A 13,265-nucleotide genomic window follows, 5' to 3' on the forward strand; every position below is an offset into this window, starting at 1 on the left:
GTTACGGAAAGGAACAAGGGATGGTGAAACCCATAGCAGTCACTACCCAGGCCTGAAGGGGCAAGGGGAGGAATCTGTAGCTATAGGAGATGGTGCTGGTTAGGATTTTCCACGGAGGAACACAGCCAATCTGCTGTGACAAGGCAGAAAGACAAGACTGATCTCATTTTTCTGCCTCCCACCGATCTGTTGCCAGTGACTTGTACATGTAAGCTCAACCCATCCAGGAGTCAAAAGGCAAGGGGACCTAAAGATGCAGTCCAGAGGGGTCAGCCACCCAGGGCACAGAGAAGGGCACAGAAAAGGGTGAGGACACCTACAGAGTGGCCCTAAGGGGCAGGTAGAAATAGGTCAGCATAGCAATAAGTGCTTAACACCAATTATGTCAAAGACTAAGTGCCCAATTCATGTTAACTATTATTACAGTTATTATTACCTGCTAATGGGATACATGAACAGAGACAAGCTGGGTAGAAGGTGTGTGTGTGTAGAGAGACTTCATGGAAACCTCATTTTCTTTTTGTCTTTTTTTGTTTGCTTTTTTGCCTTTTTCTAGGGCCGTTCCCACGGCATATGGAGGTTCCCAGGCTAGGGGTCTAATTGGAGCTGCAGCCGCTGGCCTACACCAGAGCCACAGCAACTCGGAATACAAGCTGTGTCTGCGACCTACACCACAGCTCAGGGCAATGACGGATCCTTAACCCACTGAGCAAGGCCAGGGATCGAACCTGCAACCTCATGGTTCCTAGTCAGGTTCATTAACCACTGCGCCACGACAGGAACTCCAGAAGCCTCATTTTTCTACCCATGAAGATGAGATCTGGCTATCCCACATCAGGATATGCAGGCACAGTGGAGTTTATTGAATTGCTTAGTGTCATTGTGCTAGATCAAGGTAGGAGAAAAATCTTGTTCATTACAATACTGTATCCACTGGCTGCTTGAAAGGAGTTCTTTTCATTTTCTTTTTTCTTTCCTTTTTTCTTTTTTAGGTTTGTTTGAATTATAGTTGATTTACAATGCTGTGTTAATTTCTGCTGTATAACAAAGCATATTCAGTTGTACATACGTGCATACGCATTTTTTTTTCAGATTCTTTTCCCATATAGGTTATTACAGAATATTGGGTAGAGTTCCCTGTCCTGTACAGCACCTCAGAAGCTTCCTACGTGACATCTTCTAGCAATTCCTAAACTAAGCCTTCTGCCCTACCTTTGAGAGTCAGCCTTGCCGGGTATGTTGTCCCAGCAGAGCTCTGCCATCCAGCTTTCCTCCCACCCAGCTGCCTGCCTCTCTCTGTTCAAATAGCTGTGAAAGGGGCCCCTCCCACGTAATTCAGTGCAGAGTATTTTGGGGTTTCCTAAGCAGCAGGTTGGCAACCAGCAACAGATGGAGAAGCCATGTAATACTGAGTAGAGGCTGCAAGCAGAGGTAGGCAGTGAGGCAAAGAGCCAAGTGGGCAGTCTGGGAAATGGAGGGCCAAAAAGCAGAGAGAGCTCTTGTTGCCAAAATTGGACGATTCTTATGAAGTAGCAGACTACACAGTCCCTCGTCTCACCCTCTTCCCCACAGTCCGTCTCCCAAATCCAGCAAACCTCATTTACCCATTTTCCTTGGGTAGTAATGTGCCATCTCTGCCCCCAAGGCTGATTTTCTCTTTAAGGCTGAACTTCAACAACTCTATTGTGCCTTTAAGGAAGGAATCAACACGGTGCAGATGGTAGTTCAAACATATTTGTTTCTGTGTCATCTGCTCTGAATATAAATATCAATTCAGTAACTTCACTGTTGTAAGTGATAAGTTGAAACATCATCAGTTGTTTTTTAGTTAAATGACAGTAACAAAATGAAAATCACCATTAAAAGGCTATATTTGCATATTTTTATGCTGTCAAAGAACATGGCACTAATGTAGCATAAGGAGAATTCTTAAACAGAAACATTGCAGTTTTCAAAATCTAAAGAGGATCAAAAAATAAATGCTGAAACTTCATTTATAAAAAGAAACAGGAAACAGTTATTCCACTGGCAGAATAACAAAAGCACTTTCTAGTGACATTTTTAATAGCATATTAATTCAAAATTGTAATTTTGAGAAGAAGTGATTCCATCTACATAAACACTGAATGCATTGGTATTATCATAATGACTATAAATTAAATTAATAATGCTAAGGTAGTTAAAATCTGATGTAACCTTCTTGAGTCTTTTCTACCTACATGAATTATTTCTCATTCTTATTGAACTCTCATCCTGAATGTCATTGGTTATAATTTTTCAAAGGTTGGAATGATTCTTCAACTTGGGGAATGTTTCGCTTTTGAAAGTTACCTTCAAGATGCATTTTTGGTAATGTTGAACCTACCAAGCATTTTAACAGCTGAAGGGCCCAATTGGTCAAACACATATATGTACATGAATATAATCATGATGTTATTGATAACCGTCTTGCTACACTGCTGTGTTTTCCTGTATTTTACAGCCAAGATGGCTGAATGAAGTAGATTTCAGTCCTGAATGAAAAGAGAGGGAAGGCTGTCTTTTCAATCTAAGTTATGACATGTGAGCAAGGTTTCATAAAATTAAGACATCCACAAGTCAGGGGAAAAGGTTTTCTAATCCCATTCTGAAGAAGACTTTAAAAGTACTACAGAAGGTTTTGGTAGAGATTCCTGAGGGAGAGGTCTTCGTTTCTTTTCTTCTCTTTCAAGTATTCATCAGGATGGACAGCAAACCTAATCCTGCTGATCGTAGTGCCTTTAATGAGACATAGGGCAGCAGGCAGTCTTGGTTTCAATAGGTATGTACTATTTAGGGCTTCATAGACTCAAAGTCAAACTTAGAATTTGATTGTCTGATGTATGAGTTCCAGGGTAATTCACAGACAGACAGTGGATATTTTCCCCAGGAAATGTAAACAGGATCCAGAAGCTTAAGCAGTATGCTTTGCCCCACTTCCTCACCACGTGGTAAGCTTTTGTTTTTATTGAACACATCCTCAGATCTCTTTGTCTCCTAGATTATATAGCACACCTTAAAAAGGTGATTAGGACACAGTCACTGATTCTGAAGCACAGCATAGAACAAGGCAGATTGTGCTTTGCCCAGAATTTGCCTTCCCTGCCAAAACATTCCTCTGCCAAAATGCCAGTGTGGTGTAGTCTTTGGCCACAATACTTGTGGCCATCGGAGCACTCAAACGTGTCTTTTCAAAGGCTGTGCAAAACAAGCCACATTCTCAAAGCTGGTATTTGTGCTCTCAGACTTGGGTCTTCATCGACCCTATCCCAAAAGCTCCCCAAACCCAAGTCTCAAGAATGGTACTAAGAATGGAAAACACAAGGCAATGCTAGACTGTAAATTTCCACAATTAATTAAAAATTATATATTCAGAGTGTTTCATTGTTTTTCAACTAGAAAACTATAGTGATGTTTATTTTAAAAAAAAAAAGGAACCAGCATGCATTATTCATAGGTAGCTTAACTTCATAGATTTCCTTGCAATTCGTTTTTAGAGTAAGTCTCTACTCAGAGATTAAAAGTGCGTTGCTAACATTTTTGCCTTGGTTTCCATGTACTCAATGTGGAGGTCCTTGCAGTTGGTAAATCCCTTTATAGTTAGCTAAAGCTGTCCTTGCACAGAATTTGTAGCTCCTAATATAGTTCTGTCCCCATAGTCTCTTCTTGGAATAGTTCATTGGACCCAGGACAGATTTGAATGGACCCAATTTAGATAACAAATACAACACAATTAAATCTCATTGGGCCTCCAGTTTACTTTTCTTATACCAAGGAGGGAAAGAGTAATCAAATTTTAATAATAAATGTGCAAATACATAATAGTAATATATGCAATTAAGAAGAGTTTAATCTCCTGTAGTTTCTTATAGATTTTTCTCTCTGGCACATTTTGGGTCTGCCAGATTCAGTGCCTTCCACCTACCAGTCATTTTTATTAACCATTAACTAAGCAGGTTCTTTTATTTGAAATTTTTAAAACAGGCAGGGATTGCAATATAGATCCTTAGAATTAGGTCATTTAAAATGGCTTTTCCTCTCCTCACTTTCAACTTTACCACATGACAAAGCTTGGCAGGTGAAGTCCAAAGGTACTCACTTTCCTCAGCAGGAAGGGCTCACTATTTGCCTTTGCTGGGGGTAATTTATTCAGAATACATCTCTTTCATTTAGAGCTGACCTCATTTTACAGTTTCTACCTCAGTAGCTTGGGAAGTACTGTTCTTAGGTGGCTAACATTTTTCTTTTTCACTTTTGTCCCTTCACATGAATGGCTAATGATAGAATCAGGACTCTTGAACAAATGAAAACAGACTAGGTGCCCCTTGTTCCTTTATTCCTGCCTAGGTTTGTTTTTGAGTTTTATTTTACGTATCAGTTCACCTTTTGGCCATTCTGACCTCAGCCATGCAGAGCCACTTAAAAACTTCGTTTCCTTTGAGGAAAGGTCATATTAGTGATATTAATAAGAAATAAAACAAGAATATGGTTCCATCCTAGTCACACTATTCAAAGCATATGTATATGCCACCCAAAGAGTCCAGTAGCATTTACTCATTTTCCTTTATTTGGCCGTCAAGGGAGCCACAGTGGGTTGTTCCCCCTTATGCTGCTTTGTAGTAGGTATTGAAAGGACAGAATGAGAGACAGGGAAAGAGAACAGCTTTTACAAATGAATCTTAGAGTTCGAGTGTCTTTCAGAAGCCACAAATCATTTTAAATCCGACAACTCCTAATTAAATTGATTGTGAGATAAAACGCACCCAATAAGTGTCAGACTCACATGAGTTAAAAAGCCTGGTGGGTTGTGAAAGGCATTTAATGCTTCTAAACCTTCCAGAAAGTGGATGCCCTTGAAAGCTCTCATAGCAATGAGTTAAAGATCTCAGCTGGGGGCTGCTGACATGTTGTAATGACTATAATTTATAGCACACCAGCTCCATACCACCCTTTGCCCCACCAGGGTGCTGCCTGGAAGCTAGTATGGCTTTTGGAGGGTTAGAAGGAAAAAAGGGGAAAGAAAAAAAAGGACTCCAGGGCCCTTTTAGCAGCCAGTGTACTATCAACTTAGACTTTGGGGGCTTCTTTCAGAGACAAGTGACTCTCAAACCAAACCTGTCTTATTCAGCTTCTACTGATTTATGCCATAATCATTTGGTTTCTGACTTACATAGCCAGTTACTCCAAGCAAGCTGAGATGACTTTAATTTCCTTCATTCATTGATCTGTTCAAATAGTATTAATTGAGCATCTAAATGTTCCAATAACTATTCTAAGTACTAGACTCATTTAAACAAGAAAGTCTTCTTGATCTCATGAAGCTCAACATTCCTTGGGGTTAGAGGGGCCAGAGATGCAAAAGAGACAGAAAACCAAGTAAACATATACATGAACAAGATAATGTCTGATACAGTATCATTTATAAAAATCTAAAGTTGTCTTTTTATTTTTTTAAGGTATCTTTTTAAATTCTTCAGCATGGCACCTATAACTTTAAGTAGAAAGAACTATGTGGATAGCTGAATTCCCTAAAATTGGAAGAATGAAGAGGAGGTGTGAAAGGAGAGAAAGGTAGGAACCCAAAGATAGCATCCTTATAACTAACTGAAACAGGTGTTCCTGTGTTGTTCATAAGTTGTCTCTGAGTATAGTTTTGATAGCAACGTTTCGAAATAATTGTAACAATGACAACTTTTGTCTGGCCAACAGGTACATTTGAAAGATGTATGATTTCTGACATGATAATATAAAAGATAATGGAAACAGCATGCTTTAGTGGAACAGGATGGGTTTTGGTTTGATCTGGGTTCAAACTGTGACTGTGGCCCTTCCTGGCTCAGTGACCTTGGCCAAGTTATTTACAGCTTTACAAGTTACTTTACAATTACTTCATCATAAAAATGGTACAGTAATAACATGTTGCAGAGGCTCATTGAAAGAACTAAGTAAAATAGTATTCATGAAGGGCCTGAGACAATGCCTCTCATATAAAAGAGGAGTGAGACACTGATAAAGCAGGTCTTATTTTTGCTCTTAGTCATAAATTGTAAGTTTACCTACGTCATACATTATCGCAATCAATATATCATAATATCAATTCTTAACGTCCTCAGACACAGCTAGAAAAAAAGTCCTTTAAGGATACTTTCATTCCATTACTATCAGGTCAAACAAAAGGTTTTGTTTGAAATGGAAGGAATCTTGATGTTGTGTATTCCCGATCAAATCTGGCATAGTGTTCCTTTGAGTATGACCACTATTCAAGTCATAGCTTTTGAGGCTTTTTGATATTGTGAAACAACCAACTCGATGAAGGATCAGAGGATGGAAAATTCAAGGTTGATTCGTGCATTTTAAAGTGAGGATGTCTTATAGCATCAGGCACAATGTGAAGCAGCTAGTGCCAGGGAGATGGTAACTCAAGAGAACAGAAAGACCTTGATTTCAAAGACGGGGAAAAAAAATCAACAACTTAATCTCTCTAAAGCTCCAGATTCTGACAGAAAAATTTGCACTGATGAAAAGAAGGCAACAAAACACAGATGACTGGACCAATTTTTTCCCGAAATTACCAGGTGGCCATATACTATCTCCAGCCTTTCCATGGATGTCTTTGAACGTCTCTCACACAGAAACCCTTCTGAATTCCAGGATTTGAAGTTCTCATCACTTGATGTTTTGTTGCAGAATAAACAAGGAAGGATTATGAAGTAAAAAAGTTTAGTGCAGTGTACCATGAGATCTCACATACTAAATGTCACTTTTGGCGAATGACCCTTTTAGACGTGTTCTTGGTATACTACAGGTATCTAGTTTATTATGTATAGTGTTTAAAGGTATTGCTAAAGAAATCAACTCAGGCCCCGAATTGGGAATGGGTTTCTCTCTTTTTCAGTTTTTTGAAAATAAGAACCATTTTGCCTAACTTCAGTTTACAAGCCCTTTCCTGGTAAATGCAATCTGCTATGAGTATAAGATCTTGTGCTTCCATGAATATTCTTAGGAGCTCACACATTACCTTATCTCTCTTTTTCCCCTTCAGAGCCCTTTCTTGTGGTATCTGGCCCTTCTGTGTACCAGGTGAAAAGAGGGTTGACAATGTGGTAAAACGAAATTGCCATCTTTTGTGGTCAGCCAGTGCACTGAGCGTTCGGCCCCTTGAGGTATTTTTGTGCAGCTTTTCCGAGAAGCATTGCCTTGTCTCCACTGAACTGATAACGATGAAACTTCAATCCCTATTGCCTTCAATCATTTTCTTATTGTGCCAGCTCAATGACTTTTCTTCAATTCCAGTTTCCTGGCACCAGATCTGGCAGAGGCTGAAGAAGAAAATGCCTTTGGTGTGGGTTCCACTGAACTTCGCTTTTAATTCCCTGTTAATGTACAATCTGAAGTCTTATTCAGAGAAAAATTGTGTTCATGTTTGTGGCAAAAAGGAATGCAGAAAAGTGACAGATGTAAGATGAGAGAAGAGGCAGCCTTTAATCATTTTGTTGTCAAAGCAGCTTTGGATTGCCCTTTGAAGAAAGTGTTTTCCTCGCTGCTTCTGCAAAACTAGAGACTCATTCTCTTGCCCTTTGCAAATTCCTTACCCAGGCGGTTACACTCCACACTGGATGCAAAACTTCTAAACCCTAGATTTAAACCCTATGGAACACTCCGCTTTATACATTTACAGTGCAGAAGAATTGGATCTCTTTGCCCTGGTGACTCAGTTTACATATAATCCTCATAGAAAGAAAGGCGACTTTTGGTAAAACCCAGTGACCAAGGAACTTGTTTTCATTTGCGTTTGGGCCAGCCATATTTCACAAGAGAGGCTAAGTGTTAAAGCATATGATGTTTACAAAGTAAAAGCCTATTTTCCCTTAATCCCTGCATGACCATAATTAGGCAGGAGAGTTAATTTTATGTAAATCATGCATTACTGTAATTGGGCGCAAGTGAACATTCATGTACATCCTGTTTAAAAGAGAAATATAATGTTATTATGTGGATGCTGGTGCAGTGAAGTCTCAACCCTCTAGGGGGACGTCTGCGACGTCACCGGCTGTTTACAAGACTTCGGTCTGTGAGCTTAATTACAGGTTGCCCAGATCGTGCTGTCCTGTGAGGAGCTGAGCCACATGCCTTCAGAAAGGCTGAGAGGTGGAACACTGGGGCTTCCCTTCCTGTTTTTTTCCCCTAACCTCTGCTTATGGAGAGGTCATTTTTCTCTTTCTATTCATCTTTTCAAACCTAAACAATGCTTTCCAATGGTTTGCTCCGCTTGGCAGTTCTGACCCATATTTCCCCAGGCAGACCACAGATGGATTTGTCTTCAGTAAGCAGGGGCTGGGCTGCTTCCTTTTTTAGCCTGCCTTTTCTAAGGCTGCTCAGGGCTGCTTTAAGACCCCAGGATTTTGTTTTGCAAGTGTAACCGGATCAGATAGCATCCAGAAGCCTGCCTGTGTGATGGCCACAGTGCCTCCACAGCCTTTGGGAGGGCTGGCCTCTGGGTGGAGAGGATGAGCTGTTTCTTTGTTCTCTGTCTAGAGAGCAGATCCAGCACTTTGGGACAGGATTGTCCTGCAGAATATAAAGAATCTAACCTGCACATCTTGAGGTCAAGAATTGTGAGGAAGAAAATATGCGCATGACAGAACTTTTATTTTAAATGCATCTTCCTCCTCACCTGGAGGTCTGAACAATCATTTTTGGAGTAGTGCCTTGGCCTCATTCTGCCCATCTTGCCAAGCCAGCTCCTCACCTTCCAACCCTGTACATGCAGCAGGTTGGTCTTCAGAGACTTCAGGGCAGGAGGCCTTCTTGGGGTACCACCTTGCTGCCCCCTATGTACTTGCTGCCATTCCCTATGCCTGTAGTCCTGCTTAAATGCTTTAGACGTGCTTCTTATGGAAGGGCTATTTGAATGAACCTTCTCTTAAATTCCTCTTCCCATAACTGCCCCTCTCCTCCATCCCTCTCCCCGCTCCTCACCCCTCACACACATGTGCCTTTGATTCCCTGCTCAGCTTTCTTGCTCCTTTTCTTCTCTCCCCATCCCCCATACTATTTCTCCCACTCTGAGGGTGTCATACTTTGAAATGCCATTGGTCCAGAGGTTGTGGATGTGAACAGATGAAGTAACTTCCGGCTAGGAATTTTTGTTGTTGTTGTTACTAGTAATTAGTTAGGAGGTAAGTGTGTTCCCTAGTGGCCACAGCATTTTCTATTCATCTTTGTTCTTGTAAAGAGACCCCTTAAAGCCTTTTAGAAGAATAGACCGTTTTTGCTGGACTAGTTCATCCAGTTAAATTCAGCCCTCAACATACATTCACAATAATCATCTGAAAGGATCTACACAAACACCATGGTGTTTATCTTTTGCTGGAGGGATTAATTTATGCTTTTGGCTTATCTACATTTTCTAATTCTGCTAGTTAAACAAGCGTTATTGATGTAATGTACTTATTAATAATTTGATGTACTGTGGTGCCAGTTTGGGACATTACTCTCTCTTTTCATAGCCTAGCTCATAAAAAGGCTTTGTTTTCAAAGCCATGGATTGTGGCAGAGAAGGGCTTTAACAGAGAATGGAAGCTTCATGAGGTTAAAGGAAAAAGTGGTTAGGGTCTTGAGAAGTGGGGGGAAGCCCAGCAAAGGGAGACACCCACAGGGAGGGAGGGCACAGAGCCCTCTCCAGATGTGCCCTGCAGAATGGGTTGACCATGTGGGTCCAGGGTGCTGCCTCTCAGGGTCACTAAGGCCAAGCCTCGTGTGCAGGGAGTGCCTCTGTTGGAGCAGCATGACTGGCGGATTTAGCCGTGGCCATGGGACCACTGGGAATGGAGGATCAGGACTTCTCCTGGCCTCTTTCTCTTCTCTTCCATAGTACCTGCTTTTGGACTTCTCGTTTCCTTTGAATGAGGTTCTTGTGCTGGCTTGAATTTGGTTACATTCCCAGAGTAGGTGGACCAGTAAAGTAGACTTTTGTCCAGAGTAAGGCTGGAAGGAGACCTGACTATGACCGGGTGGGCTGCACATCACCCTCACCTTCCTAATGTTGATTTCAGAGAGCCTTGCTTAATTGCATATTCATGCTTTGGTTATAAAAACCAATACCATTACTGTAATCCTTTGTCCTTCATATAATATGGATGCTCATATAAAGATATCAATTAATTCAATGGAAAGGTTTTTGTGATTGATATCCAGATGATTAATGATGTAAGTGAAACGTCTGCTGTAATTGAGGAGCAGTAACAGCTGGTGCAGGTGCTGCATGACTTTGGGAAAGGGAAGTAGCCTCTGAAGATAAACATTAGTAGAGAGTCTAATACGACTTTGAGATAATCTCTGTCATATTTCAATAGTCTATACTGACTTTTCCTCAAGGATTCATGAAAGTAAAGAATTCGGCCCTGCAAAGTCACTGCAATATTGACTTACTCATCCTGTGCCTGGAAACCACGAGAGGTTTAATGCCGTGTACTTTATCAGGATAGACCTCTTTAAAAAGGAAAGAATGATTGTCCTCTTGCTCAGACATGATACCAGTGGACCCATTTGGAAAAAAATAAGAAGAGCGATATTTTTTCTTAACTCTATATTGTCTTATTTTCTCAGAAACAGCTCTCTTGTCCCCAAAGAGACAAGAAACGCTCCTTTTGAGTGAGTGTGATTGCTTGATTCCTTCTAAATCTAACCATGCGATTCCCATTATGCTTTATTTAACTGATGACATATGGCTTCTTGTTCTTAATTACTTTTACAACAAATATTATATCCCTAAAAAATAATTTCCATATATTGAATAGAAATGCATTGCATGGAAATGCATGTCCTTGTTCTAAGCACAACATGTGTTGTCTTGCTTGTCTCTCATAACAGTCATATTGAGGGTGGGAAGCATTTTTCTCTTGATTTCAAATACAAGGCATAAAGAAATTAGGCAACATGCCCAAGCTTAAGTAGTTAGTTAAGTGGAGCTTAGACTGGGACCCATCTCCATCTGGCATCAGAGGCCAAGTTTTAAATACTACATTCTCCTTGGAGTAACCCAATCCCCACCAAACCCACTCACCCCAAATCAGTCATCTCATTCCATGAGCTTTTAACTTTCCAGCCTTTGTTGTTGTTGTCTGTTGTTTGATTAATTCTCACCTCTACTTCTTTTGCTAGAATGGGAACCTGAGAATGGAGATCTGTCTACTTCATTGCTACGTACGCACCTTGAAAGGAATGTTATGATGCAGGCATCCAATAAATGCTATGATGCAGGCATCCAATAAATGAATCCAACTAGAAACCATGAGGTTGCAGGTTCAATCCCTGGCCTCACTCAGTGGGTTAAGGATCCAGTGTTGCCATGAGCTGTGGTGCAGATCACAGATGCGGCTCATATCTGGCATTGCTGTGGCTATGGCTGTGGCTTCGGCCGGCAGCTGTAGCTCTGATTAGACCCCTAGCCTGGGAACTTCCATATGCTGCAGGTATGGTCCTAAAAAGACAAAAAAAAAAAATTTGTTGAATAAATGGAAACAATTGACCAGGCACTGGTTTTTGCCTTCTTGCTCCCAGGCTAAGGGAAAGACAGGCTTGCATGGACAGTGAAGGAATAACATGGGAAGTACCATAACAGAATTAGGAAGACAGCTCAGGGAGTCCCAGAGGCCTCACTGATAAGCTGTTACTTGCTCTGGGTGTTATGAAGAGAGCATGAAAAGTAGATAAAATTTCAGAAGTAAGAAGTCAGGGGTTGTGTGGAGAATGATGAGGTCATTCTGTGTATCTCACATCCTGTGAAGAGGCACATTATTCAGCCTGGAGATTCCTCCTGGAGGGCCCCCAGCCTTCTGAACTGACCATTATCAGAGCCTTTGTTACATTCTTCATATTTTGTTATTTACCTCTCAGTCTCTTCCACAAGGCTGTGAAATCTTTGATGCAAGGAAACCAGGATGATCTGATCCCTTTCAGGCAGGGACTCTGCCGTATTTATCCTTGTCTCCTCATAGCTTAGTATGGTGCTGGTAATTGGTGGCCCTCAGGACATGTAACATAAATGGATAATGAATGAATGAGTGATGAATAAATGAATGAATGAGTGAATGACATGGCTTAATAGCAGTTTATTTAAAAAGGGTTTTGAATTTAAGTTGAGTGGCAGAAATAGCTAATGTGACCTTAGGTAGCAATAATAAAAGTATAGTGCCTAGTTTCTGAATATCAAGAATCCAGGAATTATAGAGATTAGAAGTAATGAGGAAACTGGTACCTGAGATGTGAGATGACGTTCTCATGATACCACACCAAATTTGTGGACAAAGTAGGACTTGAATTTAGAGATCGTGGCTTTGAGTTAAATTTGCTTTCTACAAGTTCTACCATATTCTGTGCTGGTCAGACCTCAGCTGTACTGGAGTGTGCAATTTTGAGCTCTTCACTTAAAGAAATACATTAACAAAGTTGAGTCCATCCAAGCAAGGATGATGCAGATGCTAGGGGGATGTGGAAACTATTTCACATGAAGATCAGATGATAACATTAAGGATATTTCATCTGAAGAAGAAAATACTTGCTTAGAGTAGTAAAATCTTTGCAAAAGTGGGTGGGAAAACATGGTATCTGTCCTAATTTTATATATATATAAACTTCCCCATGGCATGCAGAAGTTCCCAGGCCAGGGATCAAACCTGGGCCACAGCAGTGACCCAAGCCACAGCAGTAACAATGCCGGGTCCTTTAACTGTTAGGCCACCAGGGAACTCCCTGTCCTATATTTGTAAACATATAAGTTATTTCTTTGCTCCAGAGAAGAAAAATACAACCCATTGGTAGAAACCACAGAGAAGTAAATTTCAACTCAATATGAAAAAAAATGGTCTGTGGAAGTTCCCTGGTGGCCTAGGAGTTAAGGATTTGGTGTTGTCACTGCTGTGGCTTGGATTTGATCCCTGGCCTAGGAAGTTCTGCATGTCATGGGTTGCGTACCCCCCTCCCCAAAGTCTCAAAATTGGAACTGACCATGAATGAAATTCCAAGTCCTAAGATACATGCAAGTAGAGGGTAGAGGATTATGTCAGGACAAGACTGTATTTCTCGAGAGTAGAGGTCATGTGTTACCTGCGTTTCACTAGGACCTTGAACAGTGCCTGGCACACAGTATAGGCTCATTCAAGTTTCGTTATGCATCATTTAAAAGGAATTTTTTTCATGGGGTGGGTAAGCATGGAGGTGAAGAGGAATGTACTAAATTATTAACC

At 40.9% G+C, this 13,265-nt stretch overlaps 1 long non-coding RNA gene across 1 annotated transcript in view; it reads left to right on the forward strand.

Annotated features, from left to right (window-relative positions):
- LOC102167218 (uncharacterized) overlaps positions 1-8,013 on the forward strand; it is a 75,637-nt gene extending 67,624 nt beyond the window's left edge. The window contains exons 4-5 of the long non-coding RNA XR_014829427.1: positions 5,475-5,589; positions 7,061-8,013. This is a non-coding gene — a long non-coding RNA (uncharacterized LOC102167218). The remainder of the gene's footprint in view (positions 1-5,474; positions 5,590-7,060) is intronic.
- Positions 8,014-13,265: the final 5,252 nt, after the last annotated feature.

Source organism: Sus scrofa, chromosome 15 (assembly GCF_054392235.1).
Source record: "Sus scrofa isolate SSC_HxYL_T2T_F1_AM1 chromosome 15, Sscrofa_HxYL_maternal_Yorkshire_Landrace_v2.0, whole genome shotgun sequence".
NCBI classification, from domain to species: Eukaryota; Metazoa; Chordata; class Mammalia; order Artiodactyla; family Suidae; genus Sus; species Sus scrofa.